Source organism: Pleurodeles waltl, chromosome 2_2, assembly GCF_031143425.1.
Source record: "Pleurodeles waltl isolate 20211129_DDA chromosome 2_2, aPleWal1.hap1.20221129, whole genome shotgun sequence".
NCBI lineage: Eukaryota > Metazoa > Chordata > Amphibia > Caudata > Salamandridae > Pleurodeles > Pleurodeles waltl.
The window spans coordinates 218,396,108-218,417,563 of NC_090439.1; the positions used below are offsets into that span (position 1 = coordinate 218,396,108).

The 21,456-nt window shown below is 44.4% G+C and overlaps 1 protein-coding gene across 29 annotated transcripts in view; it reads left to right on the forward strand.

The window, feature by feature from the left end:
- CTNND2 (catenin delta 2) overlaps window positions 1-21,456 on the forward strand; it is a 3,139,673-nt gene that overhangs the window by 1,729,425 nt on the left and 1,388,792 nt on the right. The gene's annotated exons all lie outside the window — the stretch shown is intronic.

The window sequence follows — 21,456 nt, forward strand, 5'->3', positions numbered from 1 at the left end:
AATCAGCATGGCGGTGCCCCTCAGGATCCATGATCATGGTGGCGGCAGCGGTGTGCTGGCAGTCCGACCGCCTGCATCGTAATATGACTGTCGGGCTGCCAAGGTTGAAGCGGACCGACTGCCACCACAGGTACAACGGTCCATAAACCACCAGCCCCAGATTTTTTGGGATATTGCTGGGTATCATCTGTGTACCTCTATTCTTATTTTTTATATCTAATATTTCAGAGTCACTTTTTGTGTTCTATTAAAGTTGCAGTTCTTTTCATAGCTTAGTCATACGTATCAGCATTTTTTGATTGTTTAATTTAAAAGAAGTTGACAATAGGGCCATTGTTGTGTAATGTAATAAAATAATCCATCAGGCAGAACATTAAGTATTAGTTCAAATGGTGGCTTAGAATCTGGGGGTTACCTAGAGTTTGAGGGTTGAGGCACAGCCACAAAAAACATATCATCCTATTTAAAGTGTATATCCAGGTAAACACTCTGAATGGGGAGGACTGAACATTCAGCAATCTTTGGTGGTTGAACTCTAAATAACTGCCTTAATATTGATCCCTTTGAAATACATATTAGGTTATTTGTATAACACTAGATACACTATTGGCATGATTGTCTCCTTGATGAACATTGCATATGTTGATTTGTCTGTGACATGATGGTTGCTTCTGACTTGGTTGTCAGATTCAAGAAGGATGCAGGTTTATGATTCCAAACTATAGTATTCAGAAGAAGTAAAGCAAGAATATAACATCCAGCCATAGTAAAAGCCTAGATACAATTAGTACCAAATAGATTAAATATCCAAGAAATGCCAATAGACTGTCGGCAGGCTTAAACGGCCAATATGTAAAAGTGCTAACCTTTTGAAGCCCATCAAGCACCTTTTTCAAACCTTTTTTTTCTGAAAAACTACTGAACGGATTTTCACTAAGCCTGCAAAAGCATGGTTTCTGAGTAAAGTTCTATTTTCATGCCACTTCTGCTGCAAATCTGTTCAGTGATGTTGGTTGTAGGCGTGAGCAAAAATTCTTATGGGAGGAATAATGGGAAAGCACATAATTTTTGACTGCCGTCCCCCTTAATTTTTTTCTCTGACACAGCAGATGTGTGAAAAAGGACATGCAGACAGTAGATGACTGCCCTAACTGAGTGCTTAATTTCATGGAGATCTGTTGAAATTAACCTGTTATTGATAAATGTAAAAATGCCCTTTCAATGGGAAGTGTGGGTTAACCATAACTAGCCAGCCTTGACTACCACTATTTTATCTCTCTCTCTCTCTCCCTATATATATATATATATATATATATATATATATATATATATATATATATATATATATATACATATATATTATATATATATATATATATATATATATAAATAAATAAATGAGACTAAGCAGAAACCCATTGATAAATCTGACAGCCTGAGGGTGCACTTCCCCCAATCGTCCCCCAACTTTTTGTCTACTTCCTCCATTTTTCTGATCTTGTGTTTGCTGGTATTAGGACTCTGGGCATTTTACCACTGTAAACCAGTGATAAAGTGCTTTGCTCTCTCCCCTAAACATGGTAACATTGACTTATCCCCAGTTGGCATATTTAATTTACTTATAAGCCGCTAGTAAAGTGCACTACATGTGCCTGTAAATTAAATACTACTTGTGGGCCTGCAGCGCTAATTGCGCCACCCACTTAAGTAGCCCTTTAATCATGTCTTAGAATGCCATTGCAGAGCCTGTCTATGCAGTTGTTCACTGCCATGTCGACCTTTGCAAAATAACTCTTTTGTCAGACCAAAACCTCCCTTTTTATACATGTAAGTCACCCATAAGGTAGGCCCTGGACAACCCCGAAGACATTGTGCAATGTCTTTAAAAGGCAGGACGTGTATTTTTAAGTTTTATATGCACTAGTAGTGAAAAACTCCCAACGTCGTTTTTTCACTACACCAAGGCTTATCTCTAGCATATAACATCTTATGAATATAATTTGCAACCTGGAAGAGATAAACGTTTTGAGGTTGGTATCTCTGTAATCACAGTTTTAAATCACAACTTTTGATAAACCAGGATTTTAAATTTCAATTTTGAAAATGCCACTTCTATAAAGTTGGCTTTTTCTGACTTTAGCCATTTGGTGCCTGCTGCCTGTCTCTGATCACTTGTCTGAGGTAAGTGACAGATGGACTTTGTGTATTCCCTCTAGATAGCCACACACAACTGGAGCTTAGGTATGACTTGACAGGCCATCCTGGGAGGATGCGAGGGAGGAGCTGGACCCAGCCTCACTTACACCTGAATAGGATGTGTGTCCTGTCCCCACACAAAGGGCTGCATAATCCCCTGTAGTGAGTCTGGAGCTAGGGCAGGAAGGACAGGACCTCTGTGCACTTCAAAGACTTTTCTTTGAGGTCTCTCCCACTTCAAATGCCCAACTGGGTATAGGTACTGGACCTCTGACACCACCAACTCAGTACACTTCTGGACCTGTGAAGACTCTGCCAAGAAGAGGAACTGCTGTGCTGCTGAAGGACGGCCACTCTGCTGGACTGCTTCTCTACTGGACTCCTGTCTTGCTCTGCTTCCTACTGCTTTCTCTTGTCTGGATGAGAAGGACTGGACCTGCATCACTTGAACCCAGAGTGACTCCAAGTGCTAGCTGGCTGGCCTCCTAATCTGACGTCTCAGGGACATAAGAGACTTCCAACCACCCTGCTCCTGCACCTGGACTCTTCTATCTGTGAGTCTGCCCTGCCAAGTGGTGCCATCCCAGTCCTGGACACTTGGAAGTAGGCCTAAGGTGCGTGCTCCAGTGGAGCCAAAGTATCCTCTGCTGCAGTAGTAGAACCAACACATCACTGCTGATGCAAGGATCAGAACCGGCGCATTGCTACTACTGCATAGGTCGGAACCAATTAAACTGACTCACATTGCTGCATCTTGGGACAGGTGCATTACCTCCAGAACTGCCACTGCGCAATGTTTTCCTCGATGCCAGCTCTTCACATCCACCGTCTACAGCAGCCCCGCCAACGCTACAGCTCTGCATCACAGCCTATGAGCTCATCGAAACCAACTTGTGGGCTCTGCTGCGCAACACATTCCTGACACCGACCTTCACATCACGAGCCCCGTCGACGGGATCGTCAACGAAAATGCAACAGGACCTCACACCATAATCTTACTGCATCTCAGAACTGACGCATCATCCCCGCTGCACAATGCATCTGTGTTTTGGATCCACACCACGCTCCACAGCCAGGATTTAAAGTACTTTGGTTCAGCGGCACTAACTGGGCCCCTGTAGCATCCCCGTGGTTCATGCGGTCGGCCTGTACGTGGCCGGGTCAACCAGATATCCCCAATTGGCCCTTATTTCTTCTAAGTGCTATTTTACAGTTTATTCTTTGAAAATTCATAACTCCAGTTCTACTTATTGGATGTTTGTCATTTTGATCTTGTTTCACTTATTAACATCAGAATTGCTTTTCTAACTTGATATGGAATCTTTTTGTATATCATTTTCACTGTTTTACTTTTTGATGTGTTGCACAAACACTTTACACATTGCCTCTAAGTTAAGTCTGACTGCTCTGTGCCAAGCTAACAGAGGCTGAGCAAAAGTTAATTTAGGGTTTGTCTGGCACTTATCCTGACTAGGATTTTGGTTGCTGTTTGACTAAGGTTTCCATCCCAGTCAACCAAGAACCCAATTTCTAACACCCACGCAGTATGGTCCATAATTGCCATAGATTGTAATTGTATTTATATAGCGCTTGCTACCCCTGACAAGGCGTTGAAGAGCTTTTCAGCAAGTAGCATGCTAATCCGTAACCCCAAAAGATTAGTGGTGGATCAGTATAGGGAAATATGAGTTAATTTGAGCGGTGGGCATGTGAGTCTGTTAGTTGGATTGAATAGAATAATAGAGGGATAGAAGAGGGAAGAATCTAGAAAAGTGTTGTTAATTGGGAGATTATAGTAATACGCTGTGGTTTGGGATGAGTAATAGGAGAGGTGGAGGAGGTAAGAATCTGTAGAAAGGGATTAGTGAAAACATAGTAGTAAAATGAGGTTTGGGATGAGTCAAAGGGTGGAGATAGAGAGAGGTATAGGGTGAGACAGAGTAGTGCATTGGAGAGAGTGAAAGTTTTTTTTTCTCTTCTATAGTTGGAGCAAACCAAATATTTGTAAAAATGCATGACTACGTACAAAGGCCATATATGTATAAGAAAGATAATATATTAAGATTTAAAGTTGGATTGCATAAAAACATAGAATAATTTAAATATTAATAATAATAATATAATATATATATATATATATATATATATACGTATATATATTTCTCCAAGAAGCCGGAGTGCAGTGGCCTGCATGCAGCAGTCTGAGCAAGTGTCCAGCGGCCAGTATAAAACAGCACACAGTATCCTCTAGTATCAGATACACTCAGACACTGCTGTTGGTTTTGCACGAAAAAGTGTTTACTGCTTGCTTCTCTGGACGCGTTTCGGCCCAGCCGGGCCTTGGTCACGGATTACCTATGGGCCAGCAATAAGCACTTTTTTTGTGCAAAACTCACAGAGGTGTCTGAACGTATCTGATACTAGAGGATACTGTGTGATATATAAATTCATATGTATGTGTGTGTGTGTATATATATATATATATATATATATATATATATATATATATATATATATATATTAACTTAAAAAAAACAAAGGTTACAGGGGCGTTATAGTTAGGCTCATATTTTAAACGTAGATAACCATAGAACTTCACCTGTTATACTTATCTCAAATAACTATTACCCGTGCCCTAATGTAAATATAACTTGCGCCCCGCCATGTACAGTTTTTTTCGTCAGTAATTTTACTGCATATGTTCCATTGATATTATCAATGATGTTATAAAAAATGTCATGAGTTCCATCATTTGTGGGGTAATTAGCAGTGTATGGCAAGGGCGTGAGTTATATATACCTAAGGACACAGCCTTCTAAGTTTTTTGCATCGCTGCAGGGAGGGAAACAGAGGAAACCTCTACTCAGTGATGCAGAGGTGTTTGACAGCTCTCCCTCACTGTGAGCAGAGTGTTTGCTCCGACTTGGTGGGAGCTGTCAAAGATCCCAACAAGTCACAGCAAACGGCTGTGTCCCAGGGGTGAGGAGTGGGCACCCTGGGACATAGCAAGAGCAGGCCCTGGGCGGTCTCCAACTTCACATTTTAATCGCAGGGAAGTGGCAGTCCCTGGGGCCTGGGGGTTCGAAACAGACCCCTATCTCTTTTAAAACAGCCCCTGGGATATGGCAGTCCTCGGGCTGCAGAGGGGGTCAGGGGGTGGTGCGAGTAGCCCCCTATATTACTTCTGATTAAAGCCCTAGGGAGGTAGTGGTCCCTGTGGCAGGGGGGCTGAAACAGACCCTTTGATTATTCTTGGATAAAAATGCTCGTCCCCGAGGCTGCGGGGGGGAGGCTGCACAGTCCGCATTCAATTTGATTAAAGCCCCAGAGAGGTAGCAGTCCCTGGGGCTGCGGGTCGGGGCACCCCCTTCATAGAATAAGAATTAAGCTCTGGCGAGGTGGCGGTCCCTGGAGCAGAAATAAGTTCAGGAGGGGGGCCCGTGCTCCCCTCACCTTTATTTTAAATATGCCCCTGGTACCTGGATCACCCGGGGGCATTAATCAAGAAAGTGCGGGAGACTGCACTTGTTTGTTGTTTAATTTTGACAGTGAATTTGCAAAAATGTTGCAAAATCGACAGTGAATTTGCAAAAATGTTGCAAAATCGCAGTAATTTGTTTTTTAAGTGCTTTTTTTGACCCAGCGGGATCCCACTGAGAACCCAACACCAGAGTCAAGGGGTCAGGGTGTCCCTACTCCGAGTCCTTTTTTTGCATTTTTTGTTGGGGCTCAGCTGAGTCCCAAGAAGGCTGCCAACACTTCCTGGTTGAAATGTTGGTAACCAATCCAAGCTGTGCATTTCCCTGCACGAGTTTGTCATTATTCGCAAGTTCAACTGCGACCCTAGATATCTAAATTTATTTTCCCTTTAATATCTCCAAAACTACTGAACAGATTTTTCAGCAAATAAGCGGAAGCGTAATCTGTGTACCGAAAGCTAGCTTTTTGCCAAATTTGGTGTGATTCGTCCAGCGGTTCAGGCTGTAGTCATGTTCAAAGGTCCTATGGCAATTAACATTGAAAAAGCAATTTTTTTTTTCAGACCCTGCTTGGTGGATCACTGTGACATTTTCCATGCGCAACAATAATCACTGGCCACTTTTTTTTTTTTTTTAGAATATTTCATAAAGAATCGTCACACGGTGCCAAAGATATAGGCAAGTCAAAAAATACTTTTTCTATGGAAACATGGTCCTAACTATAACTACCTAGTGGCAACCACCGCTAGGTAATGTATACATTATCTACTGCCAGTTGGTTGGTAGTTATAGTTAGGACTTAGGGCTAGATGTAGGACCCAGAGTTTTGTGACTCATTTGCGAGTCGTGTAACCATATGTACAACTGTGTACTTCACATTGTTTGCGATTCCCAATGGGGTCACAAATGACCTAGCTTATTAATATTCATGAGGTAGGTCGCAATTTGCGACCCCATCGGGAATGGCTGCACTCACAGGGATGGTTGCCTGGGGACATCAGACCACCATGTCTGTGACTGCTTTTAAATAAAGCACATTTTTTTTGTAATGCAGCCTGTTTTCCTCAAAGGAAAATGGGATGCATTTCAAAAATGAAAAGTGTTCTTTTCATTTTTTCTGAACATGCAGTCGTCCGTGGGACCACTGCCTGCTCTGAAAAAATATTTTCGCTACCATTCACAGAGGGGAGGACCACTTCCGGTTTGCAAATGGGTTGGCACCAATTTGAAATTGGTGCTAACTTAGATTGTTTTGTGATTGCATTCACGGTCACAAAACAATCATACATCGCACTGCGACTTGCGATTAGGAAGGGAACACCCCTTCCTAATTGCGACTCGCAAACCTATTTTGCGATTCAGTAAATAGATTACCGATTCGCAAAATAGGGTTTGTACATACCAAAATGCTTTTTTCTTGTCGCAAATGCCCTGATTCTGCAAATTGGGCTGTTTGTGGCAAGAAATAAACTACGTACATCTGGCCCTTATTTTCCATTAAAAAGCGTATTTTGACTTGGCTATATTTTTGCCACTGTTTGAGTCTTTATGAAATGTTTAAAAAAAAAAGTGTGGCCAAGAGTCTTACTGTACATGGAAAGTTTCAGGGTGATCTGTCAAGCTGGGGGCAGAGAAAAAGTGGGAGTCAAAAAAAGTGTTTCCCATTTTAATTCCCATAGGGATTTTAAATACTGCTGCAGCCCAAACCGCTGGACTGAATTGCACTAAATTTGGAAGAAAGGTAGCTTTGGGTCTGGAGATCACGCTTTCCGTTACTTGTTGTAATTCCATTCAGTGGTTTCAGAGTTATTAAAGAAAAAACTAAATTTGTATCTCTAGAGGTGTGGTTCCTCCTCAGATCCAGAAAAAAAGCAAGGCCCTGATTGCCTGGCCGCAACCTGACAGAACAGTTGCACTGCACCTGCCATTTTGTTTGTTTTATTGGCTGGAGGGTGGGAAAAAACTATGTAAAAACTTATAAGGGGACAGGATACAGGTATCCTGACCCCATATGACACATGGAAGGGTCCCTTAGGGACCCATCATGGGCAGATAATGCCCTTTTTTTTTGGCCGATCAGCGGATCCTCAAATCCTTCTAGGATCCTCCTTGAGTCCAGGGGAAAAACAAGGCCGTGATTGGCCGGCCGCAACCTAACAGAAATATTAACCTGCATGTTAAAAAAAAATCATAGAAATTCACTGAAAAAAATAAACGTTTTAGGGACGTTAAAGTAAGGTTGCAATTTTACTTATACAAAACCATAGATATTAAGCATTTATAATTATACTTATAGTTATACTTATCTGAAGAAATCGTGCCGGAAAGTAACTTTCAGCAACAAGTTATATTTTCTTAACATAACTGTAACTGCTGAATGTCTATAGTTTTGCATGGGTAAAACATCAACCTAAATATAACGTCCCTGTAACCTTTGTTTTTTCCAGTGGAAAAAAAAAAGTATGTATATATATATATATATATATATATATATATATATATAATATATGTTACCTAGTGGCAGTCTACACCAGGTAGTTATAGTTAGGAACTAGTTCCTATTTAAAATGCATCTATATCTTTGGCGCCGCTTGACAAATCTTCACAAAACATTTAAAAGAAAATTGCCAGTCCTGTTAGCTGCTGCCCGAGACAAAAGGGGGGTCCCAAAACACGTTTTCCCCATTCATATTTCCATAGGGATTTTGAACACCAATAATGCAAAGACTATTGGATGGAATCACACCAAATTTGGCAGGAAGGTAGGCCATGGTCCAGAAAGAGTGGTTTTTTTTTTGTTTTGGTGTGATTTCGTTCAGTATTTTTTGAGAAATTAAGGATAAAACAAATTTTAAATCTAGGGACGTGAAGGATTCGTGACCTCCGCCGATCTGCTTCTGAGATCTGATTGGCTGATAGCACTTCAACAATAGAAGCCATTTAAGTGTTGTTAGCCATCAAGGGACTCAACTAAAGCCAAGTTAAAAAAAAAACCTTAAAAATAAAGAAAAGAGGCCATGGTACTAACATCCTGACCACTTTAGCTGTGGTGGTGGGGTCCCAAAGGGCTGATCCCCTGGCTAAAAAGCATTTTTTAAAATTTTACGAGAGGGGACACCAAGCCCTGGGGGCTTTTGTAAACAAAAGCAGTGAGGGGGCCTTCTGCCCCCCCCCCTTCTGGGGACCTCCACCTTCCTGGGGCTTTGTTTTCATATCGGGGGTGGGGGGGTGAATGGCCCCTTCCTGCTGCCCCAGGGACCACCACCTTCCCGGGGCATTCACATAATATAATGCAGAGGGCCTGTGGACCACCACCTCCGGGGCAAAATGTAATTTATTTTCACGGTGGCCTCATGCCCTTGCCGTGCACATTTTTTTCATAAGTTTTTTTTACTGCAAATATTACATCAATATTATCAATGATGTTATGGAAGATGGCATGATTGCCGTAATTTGTGGGGTAATTAGCAGTGCATGGCGAGGGAGTGAGTTATAGTTACCTTAGGACACGAGTTATAGTTACTTGAGGTAACTCTAACTATAACTGGTGAAATTCTATGGTTTGGTGAATTTAAAATGTGAGCCTAAATGTAACGTCCCTGTAACCTTTGTTTTTTTAAGTGAATTTCTATGTTTTTTTAATTCTATTTCCTAACTATAACATCCCTGTAACCTTTGTTTTTTCAGTGAATATATATGTGTGTGTGTGTGTGTGTGTGTGTGTGTAGAGAGAGAGAAAGAAAGGGAGATATGTATATACAGATATAGATTACACATTACAGTCTGCACTGTAGTATTAGTAAGCTCAGAATTTCCATAGGGAGAGCGTTTTTTGTTTTGCTAATAACTTTGACGCTGTTTCACAAAGCTTCACAAAACGTTCCATAAAAAAGTCACCCACCTCACCTCTTTACTGGAGTTTTGGGGTGATCACATAAGTGGGGTCGAGAAGAAGGGGGTGGGTCAAAATGCAATGTCTCTAAGGAATTTTAGACACCTCTACAGCAAAATGGTTGAACACATTGAGGGGCATATTTATACTCTGTTTGCGCCGGAATTGCGTCGTTTTTTTTAACGCAATTTCGACGCAAAACTAACTCCATATTTATACTTTGGCGTTAGACGCGTCTAGCGCCAAAGTCCATGGAGTTAGCGTAATTTTTTAGCGTGGACACCTACTTTGCGTTAATTATATGCAAGGTAGGCGTTCCCGTCTAAAAAATCGACTCCGAGGCATGTGCGTCGGATTTATACTCCCGGGCAAAATTCACGCCCGGGAGTGGGCGGGTCAAAAAAAATGACGTACGGCCGCTTTTGCGCCGTTTTTTAGCGCCTGCAAAAGGCAGGCGTTAAGGGACCTGTGGGCTCTGAAGGAGCCCAGAGGTGCCCTCCCATGCCCCCAGGGACACCCCCTGTCACCCTTGCCAACCCCAGGAGGACACCCAAGGCTGGAGGGACCCATCCCAGGGACATTAAGGTAAGTTCAGGTAAGTTTATTTTTTTATTTTTTGTGCCCCCCTACATGCCACTATGCCCAATGACCTTGCCCAGGGGACATAAGTCCCCTGGGCATGGCCATTGGGCAAGGGGGCATGACTCCTGTCTTTGCTAAGACAGGAGTCATTTCTATGGGGGTTGGGAGTGAAAATAAATGGCGCAAATCGGGTTGAGGCGAAAAAATTGCCTCAACCTGACTTGCCCCATTTCTTGACGCCCAAGCCCCATATCCCCCTACGCCGGCGCTGCCTGGTGTGCGTCGGTTTTTTTAACGCACACCAGACGGCGCCGGCGGCTAACGCCGGCTAACGTCATTCAATAAATACGGCGCCCGCATGGCGCTTCAGAATGTCGTTAGCCGGCGCTAATTTTTTTGACACAAAACTGCGTTAGCGCAGTTTTGCGTCAAAAAGTATAAATATGGGCCTGAATGTGTCAGCAAACTAGATCTTTACCCAGAAACTGTCCTTTTAATCAATTGGTGTAAATCATTTCAGTAGGTCTGGCTACATTAAGGTGCAACATGTATAGATATATTGCCAGTTGGGTACATTAGGAAAATTCAAACTTATTTCTAGTAGAGATTTTACTGTAAAAATGGCAAAATGCTTAGTCACTTTCTAGCTCAGTGGATTGCACTGTGCTAATCCTATGCTTAAAATCTCTGCAAGAAAAACAGACTTTCGAGGTAAGAAGTTTCAGAGTGTATGTGTTGATGTAGGGTGTTTCATATAAATTAACTGCTCTCCCTGAACTTGGAAGCTAACCAGAGTTCCATGATTCCTTTTTTAAATAAATAAATAAATATACCTTTTTTTTTAACTGATTTATAAATCTATGCAGCTTTTTATACTAATTTATTCCAAATACTAAAGTAATAAACTTAAATGAATTCAATCGTATTTTGTTAGGTTTTTTTCTAACAATTATAACACTGTTAATTTGATTTGACATTTATTATTTCAGTAATAATAATTCTGAATCCTGAAAATCCACTGCCTCCAAAACTCTCCTCATCCCTGGAACCTAAATATCCCACTAGTCCATAAAACAAATCCCTGAAACCTAACAACATAATAATTTTCTACCAAAAAAATCCTAAAATTCCCCTTAAATCTGAACCCACCCTACCCATAAACCCTAAAAACACAGTACCCCCAAAATCGTACCCTTCTCTGAACCCTAGAAATCCCCTTAACCCATAAAAACACATCACTATATCCTAAAAATATAAATACCTGTATGCAAACACTCCCCAAAACCCTAAAACAAATCGCCCTTAGCTCTGAAACCATTCCCAGCCCTTCACTGAAAAACAATGGTTAATGAGACCTAGTCAGGTAAACAAGAAAGTCTAAACCCAAGAGTTATAAAAAACATAAAAATTCACTAAAAAAACACATTGAAGGTCAAAATAATGTTATAGTTGGGTGAAAATATCACTCATGGGGGCTCTTGGCGCAGCGATGAATGGAGTGAGGCGCAGATCATCAGAGCTTCTGGCGGTGCTCTTGCATCCGGCCCTTTCTTGCATTAATATTGCACCTCTGGGAGTTGTAAATCACGCAGAGGCCATCAGGAGATCTAAGCCACTCTGATGATGTAGAGGTGCTGGTGGGCACCCTGTCCACCAATGGAGAAAAATTAGGCCAGCCCTCAATAGGCAGCGCAAAGCAAAATGCCAGCTCGCATCCTGGACCTCCCACCTCGAAGATGTGACCAGCAGGAAAAAAACGCTGCGGTTACCAGCATGACTACCTGAAAGCTCAGCCGCTTCACACAACAGTGAGAATCTGGTGGAAGTGGTGTGGGGTTCCTGACTTTGGCCCCGGCGGTGCAACCGACAAGGCTCGGCCTCCGCAAGGCTGCAAAGGTACGCTGAGTAAACATAGGAGACAGCTTGGCTTGGCGCCTCAGACAGGGACACTGGAGCGTATGACCCCAAGGGTAACGATGTCATAGAGAAGATGGAGGGCAGCCCCGTGAGAAAGTAGCAGCAGTGCTTTTGCAGTGTGTGATGCCCCCCTGAGTGGGAGAGAACTAGGGGCTTCATCCCCCCCTGAAGACAACTCTAAATGTGTGTCCTCTCGCATGACAGGTCCGGCTGGGCCCCATCTAGTAGTTCACCTGAATAAGGAAATAACGGGCCTGATTAGCCCCTTTGAGCCCCCCTGCTGCTGATGGAAAATCTGAGGGGTCGTGAGGTGCTGACCTACAGCCTAGGGTGGCATCACTTACAGGTACTTGATGGTGCTCTATGGGGGCCAGTGCCTTTTATACACTGCATCATTTTAGAGGACTTGGACCCTGAAAGGGGGATTTACCCATCTTTATCTCCCCGCTTCTGAACCACTCTTTGGATCCAGTAAGTTCATATGACGGCGATCTTGGAGAAGACCCTGCCACCTTGCCTTGACTTCCCTGCTGGGACCTTAATGGGGCATAACATGCTTGTGGCCTGTGTGGGGTCACCGAGGATATTGGAAAGGGGCTTGACCTTTGCACTGTCCCTCCATAAACAGTGCTGTTGCCACATTGGCCTGAATTTCCTGTGCACTACTGGCGTACAACAGTGACGCGCCTCTACCTGCTGCTGGGGCTGTCTATGGCCTCCTATTGATATATATTGGAGCACTATACCAACTGTGGTGGCCCACTCCCTATTGCCACTAATGCCATTCAGGAAAAATAGCAGGCCTCATATATTGCTATGACCGTGTTGATCATCGACAGGCGATCTTTACTTGGCCAGTGATCAGTGGGGGACCGCAGTAGTGTCAGATTGGGCACACTGGGTGACAGTCTCCTCCGGCTTTTGGCGGACTACATTTTGATTAATTCACTCGCCAGTATGCTGCACCACAACAAAGGGAAAGAAACTCTATCCTACTAGCCATCACAAACTTGAAGGGTACACTTCAGCATAAAATAGATATGGTGGTGGTAGATCTTGGTCTCTTGAGGGCAGATCACCGAAAACTAAGAGAACAGCTTGCAGCTGCCAAACTCACCCTGCAGGATATGGCCCCATGACCAAAGGCCTAAAGAATCAGATAGCCAATGTACTGGGCAGGGTCGGGGTACTGGAGGCCAGGGCGAAAGACTCTGAAGGTCAGGCATGCAGGAACAACATCCGGATGATGGGAATTCCAGAGAAAGCTTATGGTATGGATATGGTGTCCTGTTTGGAGAACTGGCTATGGAAAGAGGTGGCACCAGAAGGTCTGTCCTCCATCTTTGGTTTGGAGAGGGCACACAGAGTACCAAACCACAGATCAACCCCAGGAAGCATGCCCAGACCTATTGTAGCAGCCTATTACTCTTTAGAGATCGAAACCACATCCTCAAATGCGTCAGAGAGCTTGGAGAAGTGAAAGTTGACAATAGCAGTGATGATTTTCCACAGCTTCAACCTAGTAGTCCAGAAACACAGGAGCCTTGTTTTTTGATGCCTGCAAGTTGTTACTGATCAAGGGACCAAATTCTTCCTGGAACAAAGCAAGGTATAGAACTGGCTTGACATGTCTCAGGTGACGTGGAAGGACAGTGAATGACCCCACACCTGACCACGAAACAAGCAAGGATGTAGGGGCACGCTATTGGAAGCGCAGGTGTGGCGAGATCACCTTAGTATTGTAGAAACAGCTGCTAAACTCAGTCTCAAGCCCGGTTTGAGTGAGCAGGATACAGGCTTGAAGTCTGACTCTACGCTGAATACTGAGCAAAGCAGAGATTTACCAGTGGGCACACCACAAACAGCTGATATTGTCCACTGACACTTTGGTTTGAGAGGTATTCCCTTACTGAGAGGGGTGAGTATGTTCTTGAGTGCTAGATGAGAAGGAGGGAATTCCCTCTTCATGATGTCTGCTGTGATGCTCCCTTTCTCGGCTTCCTTGGCCGGGGAGGCGAAGGGGCCTCACTGGGGCTCTTTCCTCTTCTGGGTGTTTACATCTTGCCTCCTCTACCCCTCAAGAGGTGCTTTAGGTGGGTTTCTGGCCTACTGACTTAACTATCTACATGTTACAGTTTGAATGGGGGGGATATTGCCTTGCTGTCCACTTGGCCGTGCATATGCTGATTTGCTGGGGGTCATAGCAGATAGCGAACATTTATCTCGGGCTGTCTCCAAATATTGTTGTCCTTGTGGTGGGGTAGCCCACGCACTTTGTTAGAAATGGGGTTTCTCGTTGGCTACTGCATGTACCTAAGCCAGGAAGAACCCACCATTCCAGTCGGAGCAAGAAAATTACACACCAAAAATAACCTGTGCTCACCACCTGCTAGCTTGGCACAGAGCAGTCAGGCTCATTCCAAGAAGTCATGTGTAAAACGTTTAGGAAACACATTCACAATTGTGACACAATAAATACACCACAAAAGAGACTCCACACAGGATTATATAAAAGGTGTTTCTCTATTGTGTATATATCATGAAACCAAAAGAACATAAAACATAAGTACAGTGCATATGGGCCAATTACTGCTTGGAACTCTGTATCATGATAATGCAAGAATCACATGACATGTCCTACAATCAATAAATGCTTAGGTCATGACATGCATCACGCTAGGAGAACAACTAATAGGTACATGTATCACCACATAGAGCAAGTAATGTGACCTGGTTTAATGTTCAGACCCCTGAAACATCATATTTTACCATACTTGCTGTGTAGGTAGCACATTCCAAGAGGAGTGCTTTGTAAATATCATCTGGAATCACGGGTGTGGTGTAGATACCATGGGCCTAGGCATCGCATTGTCGATTGGACCTTTCTGCTCTATGTGAACCCGGTGCCAAGGATCTGCACCAACTGCATGATATCTGAGTAGGGCATTGTAGAGTATGGAACCTGTCAGGGGTGCCTCCATCCCCCCTACATTTTGCTCTAACAGTTGAACCCTTAGCATTTAGAGCTTGCAGCGGGGTGCACTATTGCTGCGTACAGATTTGTGGGGTTTCCACTACATCTCGCTGTATGCAGATGATACGGTACTCTGCCTTCATGACCCCTACACTAAGCCTGAGAGGGCAGAGCACTTTCTCATGGATTTTGGTGAGGCCTTTGGCCTGCGTGTGTACTGGCTCAAGACCAGACTATTACCGGTCTGCGGAGATAGGGTTGACCCCTCCTCTTCTGGGTGAGATGAGATGAGATCCATTAGTGGTGCAGTATCTGGGGGTCCATACTTATCACACACTACCCAAACATTTAGAGGGATATAGGGATGGCGGTGACAGCCTTCTGGTCAGATGTAAGGTTCTGGAGACCTTGTCCCTTTCTGTAGCAGGCTGCATAGCTGTGGCTAAGATGGTGGTGATGCCCCGCCTCCTCTACTATTTTGTGGTCCTTTCCCTGGTGATACAACAAACTACATTTCAGGAAATTGACCCAATTCTAATAGACTTTATTTGGAACAAGGGATGATGATGGGTCGCCCTATCAGAGTGCAAGGACCAACCTCAGATGGTGGGCTGAATGCTCCTTATTTAGATTTTTATTACTTAGGCCGCAACTGCAGTGGTGAATGTTCTGTTTTTTGGGACGGGATGCACCCGAGTTGCTGACACTGCTGGACCCCCTGACATTGTACAGCTGTTGGCCTATTTGCTTGAGCCATGGCGGGCCCCCTCGCAGGCCAGCGTGAGCTTTCAATACTCAGAGCCTGCTGGCTGAGGGTGCAAAGACAGGCAAAGATTTGGGTTCCATACTTCCGCTTCGGGCCCTAGTTGTAAAGTTGGAAGGTGTGGAGGAAAAACTAGTGGGAGGCAATGTGATTGGACATAGTGGATGCAATATACATGGACGTGTGCTACGGCTATTTGAAGAGATATGTACAGACGTTGGCCTTCTGGCTAGACAGTCCCTACTCTATGGCACTCTAACTGCAGCAGTACATAAGATATAGGGTAGGAGGGGAGCAGAACCGCTGCTGCTCTGTGTGTCAGTTCTTTTGTGCTGTCACTTATACACACCAGCCGGTCTTGGGGCTGTAGAGCGCACTGTGTGGGAAGCTATGTTCTCCCCTTTTGGTGTTGCACGAATGCTGGGAAACTGACCTGGGCTTCCCTCTGATGGATGAGAACTGACCCAAGATGTGGGAGGTTGCACCCAAAATCTCTCAAAATTCCAGGCTCATACATTTTTATGTATTGACCAAAGCATACCTAATGCCCTTAAAATTGAGCACTTACTTCCCACCAACTCCGCCAGATTGCCCATGCTGCCAAGACGTTAATGGGAATAACCTCCATACGCTTTGCGGCCACCCTCCCTTGGCCCCTGTTGGTCTGAAGCACTATGTATATTGGCAGAGATTATGTATCGGCCCTTGACTTCCTTGCCCAATTTCTGTTTATTGGGACTATATCCTCAACCTACCAAGTACAAATTCACTAATCGGTTTATCAGGTTGGCCCTCGTGCTTTGCAAATGATGGATTGTGATTCACTGGAAGTGTGCTGAGGACCCCCAAGCTGGGGGATGGAAAGAATATTTGATACGATGGGTTACATGGTAGGGTGCAGCACTACTTTGAGAGGTGCACCAGGGCAGGACGCCTATAGAAATGATTCTGGCTGCCCTCCGGAGAGGGGACGGGACAGACTGAGAGAAATGAGAATGGTACTGACTAGAAAATAAAGCCCAATGAGAGATAAACCTGTAAGTGTAACGCCGCGCTCTGACGCGGCGTCTCTTTCTGTCCTCGCGGGTGGAACGCGCTACCGATATTCGGAGCGCCGTTCCCCGCGTTTTTTGACTAAGCTTTCTGGGAAGCATATATTTCGCTCCCGGTCGCGCTACACTTACTTGTAGCCTTTTTTCTTCTTTTATTGTTGGTGGTGGGTTTTTTTGTTGGGCCTTTTGCCTGTCTCTATCCATGTTGTGTCCATCTTGTCTTCTTCGTGTTTTTGTCCCAGCATGCTCTGTTTTTCTTTTATACTACTTCCTTTTTCCTATACTGGTCTATGGGCTTTTCCCAATCCAAGATGGTGTTACTTCCCTTTCCTCTGATGTCACTTCCCTTTTCTCAGTATATAAGTCAGTCAGTCTTGTTCCTCCTTGCGTTGCAAACACTTCCTTCTGGTTGTGCTGTTCGCTCCTGTTCTTTGTTCCTGCTTTTTTGCCTTGGGAGATTCTTGCCTGTTCTTTGTTCCTGCTTTTGCCTTGGGAGATTTTTGCCTGTTCTTTGTTCCTGTTTTTGCCTTGGGAGATTTTTGCCTGTTCCTTTTTTCCTGCCTTGTACCCTGGATATTGCCTATTTTTGTTTCCTGTTGTCAAGTCCTGTTTTTTCTTGTTTTCCTTCTGGAGTTCCTGTTAGAGGTTTTTTCCCCAGTGTTGGGGTTTTTTCCCCTCTGGGACTCCTTCTGGAGGGTACGGTCTGCTTTGGCGTAGCCTGTCAAGCGGCACCGTGGCTACTAGAAGGGGTCGCCCTTATCTGGGAGCATCCAGGACCTGTAGAAGACTTGGTGTATTTGCCAATCCGAAATCCAGAGGTGAGAGGTCCAGCGCAGTACGTGACAGATTGCAACGCCAAAAGATTCTGCGTTGCGAGAGCGCCATGGAAGATCCGCAGGGAGAGGTGTCAGAAAATGCTCAAGCTATGTTACAGACTGTCCAACAACAAGCCCAAGAGTTACAGCAGTTACGGGCAGAGAACACTGCGCTACGTCAGGTCTTGTCTTCCCGATCAATGGACATACCACCCGCATCTGCTACTATTCCTCGATATTCCGGAGATCCTTTAAAGATGAAGGAATTTTTGGACGCCCTGACGGTTTTCTTTGCCTTTCGTCCACTCCAATTTTCTTCGGATAAGACTAAGGTGGGCTATCTGATCAGCGCCTTGTCTGGTCCAGCGCTTGCTTGGGCGACTCCTCTGGTTTCTGCGGATGACCCAGTCCTGGCTAACTATTCCGCTTTCCTGACTGTTTTCAAACAAATGTTTGAGAGACCTGGGGTAGAAGAAGAAGCTGAAGAAGCCTTATGTGACATTCAGCAAGGTAATCAGGATGTACTACAGTATATAACCCGCTTCAAACAGCTGGCACCTGAAACCTCCTGGGTAGAACGCACCTTCATAACCCTTTTCCGCCGAGGCCTGCGTGAAGAAATTAAAGATGAGCTTGTACACTCTTCCCCAGCTTGTTCTTTGAAAGAATTAATGGATCAATCTATGAACATCGAGTATAGACTTCGAGAGCGCAAGATGGAAAGACGTAGAACTAGAGCTCCATACCAGCCCGGTACCTTCCGTGCTAGCAGTCGGCGAACGGAAGATAGTCCATCTGAAGCCTCTCCACCTCCCCGTGAAGAGCCCATGCAGATAGATCTGGTTCGTGGGCCATTGACGGAGTCAGAAAGGGAGGAACGACGACGAAGGGGACTTTGCCTATACTGTGGTAAGGCTGGCCACCTGATCTGTAGTTGTCCGGTACGTCCCTCAAGGCCTGCGGGAAACGCCAGCTCCCGTCCCCTGTAAGGAGGAAGGAGACGGGAGGAGCTGAAGTACCATCAATATGTTCCTCCAAAGAAAGCATGTCCACCCTGTTTATTCTCTCGGTCAAGTTACAGAGTTCACAAGATCAAGAAGAACATCTTCTGGCTCTCCTTGATTGTGGAGCCAGTGGACTCTATCTGGATGAGACCTAGGCTACTAGTAAAGGAATTCCCCGCATTCCTAAAGAAACCCCTGAGCAGGTTCACACAGTTCTGGGGTGAGAACACTACAGGACAGATCTAGTTTCACAGTTTTGAAAAGAGGAAGTTGCCAGCACCCACCAAGATCGCACCTCCACCCAAAAAACATCTAATGTTAGGGACCTGCATCTCAAAAGGGGCCTGCAGTGAACATTTTCAGTTGATGGGAGAACCCAAGGGTCTGTGAGAAACACCCAATGGATTCACCATTTAGCACTGTCAACTGAAACTCTGGGCCTGGAACCAATTGTGACTTTGCACACCAATGTCTCCAAAACGGAAAGACTTTGGGTGAGGAGGAATCCCTTGGGTTCTTCTGGGCCGGACTGGATGAGGACAGATACAGGCCCCCTAGGACTCCTGGAAGGTCGGGAAGGATGTAGGCTCACGAACGGGACAATCATGTAAAGAGTGCTGAAGGTCCATCTTCTTACTTCTGAGGAGTTAGGGGTCAGCTGTGCTGCAGGGTCCTCGTGACCCATAGGCAGTGGGAAGACCTCTAGCAGAAGCATTCACTCATCTGTGCTGTTTGACTGATTTTGACGTCTATAGAATGTTTTGTTACCCAAGGGTGTCATGGCACCAAATCCTGTTCATTCAGAGCGCCTAATAAGAGAGAAAATGTACTTTTTGGCTCTTCAGAAAAACAGAGGTATTCCAATTAGAATTAACGGAAAGAGTTTTTTTTTCAACGAGTTGCTGCCTTAACCGAAAAACCACGTTCACTCTGACAACTGGATGACCAATAAGAGGGATAAATGAGGCAGAGCAATGGGTAGGGGGGAAGCCAAAGCCCTGAATTTGGGGCACAGATACAAAACGCCCAAATGGACAACTGCCACATAACTCGTTTTTTTCCACCAGAGTCCAGCAATTCTGCTGGATGGGACTTGATGGAGGTGTGCTAGTTAAGACTCAGAAGCAGGCGAGTAGCCATGTTCTGAATGACTTGGAGAAAGGCGCTCAGGTATTCACGTGGGGCCAAGGGGAGGGCGTTATTGTTTGACAGGCAGCAATTTCAGCTTGGATAACCATCAGGTGTTAATCCTCTCCAAACGCCATTGTTAACCTTGTCTGTCACAGGCCTTTTCACATCTTGTGTACCATATAGCACAAAACCCATTATGGGGGGGTTACCAACAATGTACCGTAGGCTAAAAGTACCAATGGTTGTCACTCATCTGCCTGCTTCTTATTTGATGATTTGTCTTTCTCCTTCTTCTGCCCATTAATCCGGGTCTGGTGGCTTAGTGGACTAATGCGTCTACTGTAGGGGCCTGCGTTTGACCTCATGGTCACAGGTTAAAATCCCGGCAGGTTCACTCAGCCTTTTCATCCAAAATTCTGAGGTCGATAAAATAAGTACCATTGAGTTGGGTAACAATAAACATCTGTTATTCAGCGCCAAGATGCCTACGGGTGAACCTGCGCTTTACAAATACACGTTATGTTATGTTATCACTTCCAAGGAGCATGGCCTCTTTCCCATCCTTTCATTGGAAGGCGTTTATCCTTCCGTTGCTCACTTTATGGAACAACACTTTTCTTTTACCACTGCGTGATAGTGAATGTATTTTCTAGCTCTCTTCCTCAGGTGCTGCTTTTGTCCCTCTAACACCCACAGCCCCTGTGCATGCTCTGAGTTGCCCGCTGCTATGATTACTGCTCAGGTCTGGTTCTCCTTCTGCGCCGTGACATGTGCTTCATGTTGCTCTTTCCCTCATGTGCTCCCGTGCCCCACTTCCAGCTCCAAAGAACTTTCATTTTTATTTTATCCCTTGAACCTGCTCCTCCATTGCTCCTCTCCCCACCAATCAAAAGGCTTTTAATTTTTATTTTTATGGTGCCATTTTTTGGGGGGGGAGAGCCCATCAGCTACCATTTGTTGCTGAGGATTTGGCTACATCAAAAGTGCATTTGCATTCGAAACAATTTTCAGCCAATCAAAAGGGAATATGTCACGTTAAATCGGTCAATAAAAGGAAAGCAGTACTTGAGTCATTCTGTAGGCACATGAATATGTGGCACCGTCAATAGTGGCCGCATCATGGCTTTCTTTTTTCTTCTTTTTTTTTTTTTTTTTTGCACTACAACAACAGCCTTGACTCAGCCAATCCGCCCAAAAAGCAAGACCTATCGATTTGGTCCCTGCTTGTTTAATTCATTTATTGTTTTTGCCTATCGCTTGATTGGAGTACCTTTTGTTATTTTGCCATTCTATTTTTTTGTATTTAACTTTAACTTTCAACCTGTCCCTTCTGCAGTGCATTAATGATTTATGTACCAGTAACTCGATTTTAATTCACCATTTCGCTAGTCTATGTAAACCACATCTTGAAGATGGTGGGGTCTACCAAAAAATAATAATAATAAAAACACCAAAAAACTATTATAACCTTTACTTCACCAGAAAAAAATAAGAGTCTAATACTGACATTATTTCCTGTTCATGTTTTTGTGGGATTGTCTTTTGTTTCAACTGCTTCCAATGTCTTTAATCCTGTGGAGAATTATTCCAGGAACTTGCTGGTGACAAAAGTTCACGAGAATCCAGGTCTGAACACGAGACAGCCTGAGAG